Source organism: Meles meles, chromosome 5 (genome assembly GCF_922984935.1).
Source record: "Meles meles chromosome 5, mMelMel3.1 paternal haplotype, whole genome shotgun sequence".
In the NCBI taxonomy this organism is placed as follows: domain Eukaryota; kingdom Metazoa; phylum Chordata; class Mammalia; order Carnivora; family Mustelidae; genus Meles; species Meles meles.
Genome location: NC_060070.1, coordinates 51,886,365 through 51,896,227, shown reverse-complemented (window position 1 = coordinate 51,896,227; position 9,863 = coordinate 51,886,365). Strand labels below are relative to the sequence as shown.

Here is a 9,863-nt window from a genome sequence, read left to right as displayed (position 1 = left end):
AGGGTAAGAAGGACAGAGATATGTGACAAGAATATGACATGGCAGGAGGCCCATCTGGAATTAGGAGTTAATATACCATGAAGCTCTCCCCTTCTGCATCATAGCTACATGTTCTAGATTTCTTACTCACTGAATGAAGTGGAAATAAAACTACATTTCCAGGTTAGTCTTTAAAGTGAACCATTCCAAACAGATAACATAAAATGACCTCGGGCAGACAAAAATAACATAAAATCCCAGGGACAGTGACTATTCAGACTTCCTGGTTTGGGCCTTGGCAGTAAAACAAAATCAGTTTTTGGAAAATTATGTTTATCTTGTGTGTTTTTCATGTTTTTGATCCTGACCATTATTTGGATTGTCATTGCCTCAAAGGAAAAGAGAGAGAAAATCCTCATGCATCTGTACAAATACAATTCAGCACTTTGCATATAATGAATGCTTAATAAATAGTAATGCCTCTCATTTATTTAAAAACTAGAAAACTAAAAACAGATCCCTCAGAAATTGGCAACTATACTTTCCCATTGTAATCTCATTTCTAGATCTTCATTGTTCCATACTCAAAGACAGATAACAATACAGTTTATTCTTTTGATCATTTCACAATTACTGAGTTCCTACCATGTGACAAGCACAATGCCACAGGGACACAGTGATGATCAAATCAAATTTAGTGGGTCCTTCAAAACAGAGTTCACATTCTGCTTGGGGAAATGGTCTTGAGACAAGTAATTACATTAATAAATATATGTCAATATATTGAGTAAGTGTCTTTAATGTAAAGAATGTTTTCCTTAGACAGAAAAAAAAAGACTGAATTAATACCAGGCAGACATTATTATGGAGTTCCTATGTAGTGTGATATTTTGGAGGAACTGCAAGTTTTTAGTAATGCTAGCACACAAGACTGGATATGACGAGAGCTGAAGATGGAGTTGGAGAGGTAGGCAAGCCAGAACAGGTCCTGCTGAGTGATCTGGACTTCATTCTGTAGATGATGAGCACACACACTGTCCTAGGACTTCCCTTAAATAAAGTAATCATTCCAATTTGCCATATAAATTATGAAATAAATTTATACTTGTAAATTTCTATATTTTAAAAATACTTACCTAAATAAATAATAGTATTAATAATAATAATTGTGTCTGATTCCCAGAAGAAATCATTGCATTTATATTTTATTCTAATTTATTTAGAATGGAATGTTTTTGCTTGTAGGTAATATTTCAGTTATACATACAGACATATACACACACATTCAATCAACCTGGAAACTGCTCCCTTGGTTTCAGAACCCAAATTGTACATATTGCATGAATATTTAAAGGCAAGTTTCTGTTCCTTCCCTTTTTTTTTTTTTAATTTATTTGACAGAGAGAGATCACAGGTAGGCAGAGAGAGAGAGGAGGAAGCAGGCTCTCCGCCGAGCAGAGAGCCTGATGTGGGGCTCGATCCCAGGACCCTGGGATCACGACCTGAGCCGAAGGCAGAGGCTTAACCCACTGAGCCACCCAGGTGCCCCTGTTCCTTCCCTTTTTATCCCCACCTTTAAACTTAACCAAAAGTAAAAAATTTATCACCATAAGAAATACACACTAAATACAGTGAAAGACACCAGCTAGAGAATACGAAGTATTTTTCCATTCTGTAGAAAAAACACAAAATGTCACATTTTAAGTGACAAAAGAAAACTGTTCTTTTATATCAACACTAGAAAATAAAAATAAAGATTTAAATTAGCCTTTGTTGTAACAGTGATAATCAATCTTACTGTTTCCTCAAAATAAACAATTTTGATTAAAACATAAACACAACCCAGAGTTTGAATGAAAAAATTTTAATTCCTGAATTCATAAAAACTCTATTATATTAGTTGTTGCTTAGCATTTTCTTTTTTTTTTTTTTTTTGAAGATTTTATTTACAGAGAGATCACAAGTAGGCAGAGAGGCAGGCAGAGAGAGAGAAAGAGAGAGAAGCAGGCTCCCTGCTGAGCAGAGAGCCTGATGCAGGGCTCAATCCCAAGACCCTGAGATCATGACCTAGGCCGAAGGCAGAGGCTTAACCCACTGAGCCACCCAGAGGCCCCACTTAGCTTTTTCTTAAGTGGGGAAAAATTGCTGGCCATTTTGTTTCATTTACTTTTACTCTAACCTGCTTTATTGTCCACGGAAGCAACACGAAAGTGCTCTCTAAAGATTTTCCAATAAAAAGAGTGATTGCTTAAATAACATAACAGAAATGTGTGGAAATTTTTGGATAGGGGAGTGATGGAGAGAGAAGGACTTTTCATTGTTCTAAAATGGAATAGGAAGGGGTGCCTGGGTGGCTCAGTTGGTTAAGCATCTGCCTTTGGCTCAGGTCATGATCCTGAGGTCCCGGGACAGAGCCCTGCATGGGGCTCCCTGCTCAGTGGGGAGTCTGCTTCTCCCTCTCCCTTGGCCCCTTCCCCCTGCTCTTGTTCTCTCTCTCTCTCTCTCACTCTGCCCTCTATCTCTCAAATAAATAAATAAAATCTTTTTTTTGAATGGAATAGGTAATCTATTGGACAGATCATGTTTCCTCTAACATTCTGAAGATATGATCTATAAAGAAACTGTTAATAGATTTTGTTTAAGCACAGATTCATATGGAGCTAAGAGGATCTCATCTACATTCTTATCATTCTAAGTGCTTCTCAATTGTTCCCAGTCTACCCTGCATTTAGATTGGAGCCTTGTGACTAGTTATGGTCACATAGCTGTAGTTATAGTCCATATAGTGGACTATGAATGAAAGTGATGCATTACTTCTCAGCTGAGCTCTTAAGGTGAGGGCACTCCCTCCACCTCTCTTTTGTTCCTGTAGCTACCTACTAAACCATGGTTCCTCACACAACCTGGGTCCCTGAATGACTTGCAGAGTCATCTTTGCCATCTGGCATATTGGGAAAGAAATATGAGTAAGAAAAAAAAATTGTTCTGTTGAACCACCAAGATTCTAGGATTTGTCTGCTGTGGCAGTCATTATTTAATCCAACTGATACAACATGAAATGTGCTTCTAGTATAACAAACCTTAAAATATTTGACATTAACCTATGGTCGCAAGGCAAGGGAATCAATAGCAGCAGCAAAGACAGAGATATGATTATATTTGTTAATGCTAATAAAGTAGAAGAAAGACCATGTATTACTTAACTTGCAATTGTTAGAGGAGGTCATTGAGATGACATGATCTCCAGTTGATCTGTGAGTTATACTTGAGAAACTAAGGCTCCTCACCCCCTTCCCTAACCTTGGAATATACATTCTGCCCACCGTTGCCACAGTGGGAGCAATTCCAAGAACATAGCCTTGAGAGTTAGGTGTTGTTGAAGCCATCTTTATGATGCATATGACAACTCAATTTAGGCCTGTATAAATGTTTAAGATTCTGCCAAGAAGGTGAGGAGATCTAGTAATTTTGTAGCCACTAAAGACAAGTCTTGTATGCAAGTTTCCTTGCTTATTAAAACTGCCACCTACCAATCTGTAGTGGTCTGCTTCTTTCTTTGGTCTCATCTTACTCTCTGCATACCAGGTGCCAATTTGCAAACCAACAGGAGTTCCAGGTAAATGATGTATATTAATTGGTATTGGCTGTGTTTCATAATATATTATGAGAAAGTGATTAGCGTAGGAAGAATTAGCCAGTTTATAAACAGAAATGTGGGTTTGCATGATTGGAAAAACGGTTTTCAGACTCTGATAGTAAGTGAATGGAATGAAATTGACTTTGAGAAACCAAAACAAGCATACCTTTTCTACTAAATAAAAAGAAATAAGGAAGAGATCAGATTATAGGTATAACTGACATATATGTTCCAGAGAACTTCAAGTTAGCTTCCAATATTTGGGGGAGATGCATGGAATAAAGAAAACAAAACAAGCAAAACAAAACAAAGTAAAGAAGACTCCAAAATCATAACTCATAGAACTGACTGGAGGCAAATAAATCAGAAGTCTACTGCATTTTCAAAGGAATGTTTATAAGCTTGGACTATAGAATCCCTTGATTATTCCAGACTTAAACAAACAATAAAATACTATGGTCCTTCAAAGTTATGGGGGGAAAATTAGTTGTGAAAGCTTTTTATTGAGCATAGTTTTCAATTCCTATTTCAGAGGAACCAAGGATAATAGAAAAGAAGAAACATCCCAGAAGGCAGAGCCATAGAATAGGAAGAACAATAGATAAAGGAAGTCTTCCAGAGAAGAATAAAAAACTTAATCAAGGAACCTCTGCCACCTCAGGGTAAAAGTTCTTAAAATGTCTGTTCAGTGGGATTCCAGAACTGCTTACAGACTAGTGACTACTACATGCCATGTAGCTTTCCTTTTTCCTTGCGGGATTTATTACAGATATCCTGTTCTTATTCCATGTTTATATATAAAATGAGAAATTAATTGATAGTTAATTGACCCATGAGGATTATTTTTGTCATCAACTATATGTAATATTAAAATGAATATATGTTTTTGGTAAAATATTAGCCAGTATTAGCAGGTAAACCTTTCTGAGTTTCAACAAAGGCATTCTATTTAAAAATCAAAATTTAGGGGTGTCTGGGTGACTGTTTGTTGAGTGTCCAACTCTTGATCTCAGCTCAGGTCTTGATCTCAGGGTCATGAGTTTAAGCACCATGTTGGGTCCCACAATGGGCATGCTGCCTACTTCAAAAAAAAAAAAAAAGTCAAAATTTCTCCTTCAGAACATGCCAAATATAATGACATCTTCAGACTATAAGTTAGCATGTATGTCCCAGAAATCTTCTTGGTTTTCCTGCATTTAAAGGCCATCCATCCAAATTCAGGATGTTAGGCTTGAAATCTAAGGCAGGATAGCATAATGGACTGATGATATTCAATGAACATAGTATTTGGACTCTAATGGTGTTAGTGCAAATTTTGTCTCTGAGAGTAACTAGTACAAAGTTCTTCGTGTCCCATTTTCCTCATTTTCTACATTTCTTAGTATGGAGCTATGGGATTGTAAGAATTAAATATGATAATATATGACACATGGTCAGTGCTCAACAGTTGGCTGGTATAAACAAAGCTATAAACTATAAATTCTCCTACTGAATAAGAGAAACAATGGGAGGTTTATAGGAGTCACTTGTCTTCAGTAATTCTGAAATCCCACAAGGCACATGTTGCTAGTTCTTTCATTAAGACTAAAAGCCAGGTCGTTGTTCTTTGCTCTACACTCTGCTTTCTTATTTCTGTCCCTCCAGTCCTTCTTTCTTTGTCAGGCAATGTAATCTATATTTACAGCTGAGAAATTTTATTAGTTGCTCTCTGTATGTAAAATGGGGATCCAACTTCTTCTTATTCTGCACTGTTTCTGTCCCTTTCCAGTCAAAAGAGCAGTGTTTTAGTCTGTACAATTCTCTTAAAATTTCTTTGGTCCCTAATGAATCAAATTGGGGTTCATTTTATTAGATAAAAGCCCCCTCAGAGGCATCTTGAAGATGTTTTCTACCTTTGGGCTAAACTGAGGTTATGAGAACAAAGCTCCATTGTTTAAATGAATAGTTCTGAGTTATAGCTTTATATCTTTCTGAGGTTTCAACAGAAGCTTTACCATATTTATGATTTGTTTTTAAATCATAATTTCCTGGCTTAAAAAAAAGCATTTATTATCTCTCACAGTTTCTGAGAATCAAGAATTCACAGGCAACTAACCTGGGTGATTTGGGTTAAGTGTCTCTTATGAGGTTGTAGTCAAATGGTGGCCAGAGATAGTTACCTGAAGGCATGACTGAGGTTGGAAAATCTACTTTTGAGGTGGATCACTCACTTGGTGGGCAAATTGTCATTGTTGGCAGTGGGCCTCAGTTCATTCTAATGTGTCCCTTTTCACAAGGCGACTTGAGTGTCCTTATGCTATGACAGATGACTTTACACAGGTAAAAGATCCAAGAGAGAACAAAGTAGAAACTGAAATATTTTTTTATGACCTAGTTTTGAGAATCATACAAAACCACTTCTACAGTAGTCTATTTTTCCACATAGGCCATCCAGTATTCAAAGTGGGTGAGTACTGCATCAAGACATAAACACTAAGAGAATGGTATATAGGGGGCCATCTTGGAAGCTAACTACCATACTGCCTTCTAGTGATAGAAAATAGATATTAAACAATAAATATCATAAGTAAAGTATATGGTATGATCAAAGATTTTAAGTGTAATAAATGAGAAGAAAGAAAAGGACCAGGGTTAGGGTATGGGGAGAGCCATCTGCAGCAATAAGATAGTCAGTGTAGGCTTTGTTGAATAGATGATAGTTTTATAAAGACTTGGAGAAAGTAATATTATTATACCAATATTCTAATGATATACTGACTTATTTTATTTATTTCAAAGGCTATCATATTTTTCAATCAGAATCACTTTAATGTATTAAGAAAACATATTTCTTGCTATGTCTAAGGCAACATACAAAGCTTATAAAAGCTTCTTTCCAAGGATTTGTTGTTCACAGGCCTTGTATAAGAGGATTACAAGTTAGTAGTAAAAGGATTTACAGGAATTCTTAGTGATCTGTTATTTATTTGTGAACTTTTAACAGTTTTTAAAAGTCATTGAGCTATTTTATTCCTCTTACTTAAAAAGCAGCCTCTAATCTTCAAAAGAATGTATGTAAATGAAGCATAATAACAAAATGAACACACATGAAGCACCATCCAAATTAAAAGCTAGTCTCTTCATTTGAAGTTTTTTATTCTTCCCTAGTCCTATTCTCCATTTTACCATTCCCAAGGTAATTGTTATAATTAATTTGACTTGATTATATTATTTTTAAGATACTTTTACCATATATGTGAATAGTGCTAAAACATTATATATTCAATTTGCTTATTTTTGATTTATAAAAATTATATGTTGCATATAACCCTCTGAATTTTTTTAAGTAGTATTTTCTAAGTTTTACTTGTATTATTGTATATATTGTCTTTCATTCAAATTTAACATATGTACCATATTCCATTGTATGGATAGAGCACAGTCTATTTACACTCTTCTCTGGTCATAAATACATAGTTCCAGTCATCCTTTCAATTAAAAATAATGATCCTGGGAAAATTTTTAGACAGCCTTTTCTAAGGTAGAAGTGATTGCTTTTTGGCCTTTTGGTTAAGATCATGTGACTAAGGTAGAAGTGAAGCAGGTCAAAACACCACTTACAGTAGTAATAATTACAATAATAAAAATAGATACCTAGGAATAAATTTAACAAAAATTCTATACCTTTCTGTAGACAAATCTAAATCCTTATTAAGACAAATAGGAGTCAAATAGAGATGTATACCATATTCATCAGCTGACACTAAATTTCAATTCTCCTTAACCTATACATTAATTGCAATTTCAATAAAATCTTACATAGTTTCAAAGACATTTCACCAACTGATTATAAAATTAATTTAAATTTACAAAAACCCAAGAACAGCCAAAACACTCTTAACAAAGAAGACAAGTAGGTTTGGGGAACGTGTCCTATCCAGATACAGTAAAGTAAAAAACACCCAATTTTCATTATGTATAATGATCACTTTTGTCCTTAGTCAGATGTATCCTGGGAAAAACAATCAATATTAAAAGCATGTAGACATCTTAGCCTTGCTGTGTATCAAAATTGGAACAAAAAAAACTATTAAAATACACTGTTAGCATGTAAATACATTTTTCCCTCAATGGGACTCAATAACTACAAAGTAAAATTATTTAATTAATTACATGTATAAGTTTTCATGATTTTTATCAGGGATATTTATTTAATTTACAACAATAATTGACTGAATGTTTTCTGGTAATGTCTCCATAGACTCTTCAGAATCTTTTCTCTAAGGTGACTGTCAGTTTCAAACTGTGTGGCCTGAGAGATCTAAATGCCTTTTATCACATTCCAAAAGAATGTTGGAATACAAACAAAGTCTTAACTTTCTATAATATGATGCCAGGCCCAGCAGGAGCTCTATCACTTCACCTGACTAAATGCTTTGATCTTTTCCCACCATAATAGATCAGAATTTGTACCGAAAGATATTAATTTCTCCTCTGGCCAGGCACAATTTCAGTATGGTTGTTTAACAAAATCAATGATACAGACCAGTTTGTAATAAACAAAATTTTCAATCAGAATATAGCTTTTGAATATGTGTAAATGGACATGAATATAACACATGTACCACTGGCTTATAAAAACACAAAAACCAAAGCTCCACCTTTATGCAGCACTCATTTTAAATTTTAAAATTTCTGGTAGTAATATTTGCTTTTTTTTCCTCAAAAAAAGTTGCACTTTCTGTTTTATTTAATTACTTTCTCTAAGAAGCCTTAACTAACCCCATAAGGAACTCACCACCCTCTCTTTGCATGATGCTAGTATCCAGTATACACATCTAGCATAACTTTTGTAGTCTCTTATTCCAACAAACTGTTCACATGACTGTTTTTCCTTACAGACTGGAATCTTTTGAGAACACAGATGGCATCCTATTCATCTGTGTACCACACCTACGGGAAAGTCAATGGCATTCCTCTCAAGGAATGTCAAATTTTTGAACTGCTATCTCCACTGCCGTATCAATCATAATAGGTTTAATTTTGTAATCAATTCTTTCACAGCTTACTCTCATTTCACTTAAAGACCTTTTGAGTATTGTTTTTCAGAAAATCATTATATGACCTTTTGTTCACACAAATTTATGATGTTGTTGATCCATGCTACGTTTACTTAATGTTTCCCATGTGTCAAGCACAGTGTTCGGTATTATGTATATAAATATGAAGAAGACACAGCCCGCCCTTAAAAAATTCAAAGACCAGTCAGAATATGAAAACTAATAATTACAACACAATGCAAGTGCTATAACATAGATTCAAAGAGCTTAACAAATTGGCCGATTTTGTCAGATAAAGAAGAAAGAATCAAATTTTAGGAAGGATGTGTGCGAAGACATGCAGTCAAGAAAGGACCAGGCAGATCTAGTGAATAATGAGCTGCTCTGTGTTTAGAGCACAGGCTCTCTGATGTGGAGAGGAAAAAGGTTGGGAAGTTAGTCAGAAGACTGGAACAGATCTCAGAGGCAATGTTATCCTTGCACAGGTCCCATGCTAATCTTCTCTATATTGTTTCAATTTTAGTATATGTGCTGCTGAAATGAGCACTTAGAGGCAATGTTAAGAAATGTATACTTTATCTGGGGCACCTTAAACATAGAAGAAATTGTTAAACTAGGCAGAGAATAATCAGATTTAGCTTTAGGAATATCACAGTGGTGGCAGGATAAGGACAGGTTTGGAGGTGAGGAAAGTTTGTGTTATAAGGACCAATTAGGAGGCTTTTAAATCTTCTAAGGAAAAGATGAGTTGAACTTTTAAATGGTGGACGCATTGTGGGGTACAAAGATTAATGTGATATTAATGAAATAAATTCAACTGGGTAAAGTAGAAAGAAGAGTCAGTAGGATGGAGGAATTAAGGGTGATTCCTCGTTTCTTCAATGAGACACTGACATGAGAAGAATCTCTCTATGTTTAAGTAATGCTTGGGGTACCTGGAACACAGGCAGGCAGACATGTTTAGTAGGTAAATGTATCTGAAATTCAAGAGTAAAGTTGAGACTCATTGATTAGAAGTTGTCCACTCGTACCTGGTAATGAAAACCATGAAAGTAGATCAGATCACCCAAAGTTTATATGGAAAGTAAAAATGAAAGAGAAAAGAGTAGACCGAGTCATTCACCACATATAAATAGTGGCCAGAGGATAGAGAAGGGGAAAAGCCTGTGAAGAATCCCAGATAGACTAATCAAAATGATAACTAGAAG

General features: G+C 35.1%; 1 non-coding gene across 1 annotated transcript; it reads right to left on the bottom strand.

Moving 5' to 3' along the window:
* Window positions 1-9,096: 9,096 nt before the first annotated feature.
* On the bottom strand, window positions 9,097-9,202 carry LOC123942874. The gene has a single exon (XR_006818507.1). It is a non-coding gene; the product is annotated as a U6 spliceosomal RNA (small nuclear RNA).
* Between the last annotated feature and the right edge of the window lie 661 nt (window positions 9,203-9,863).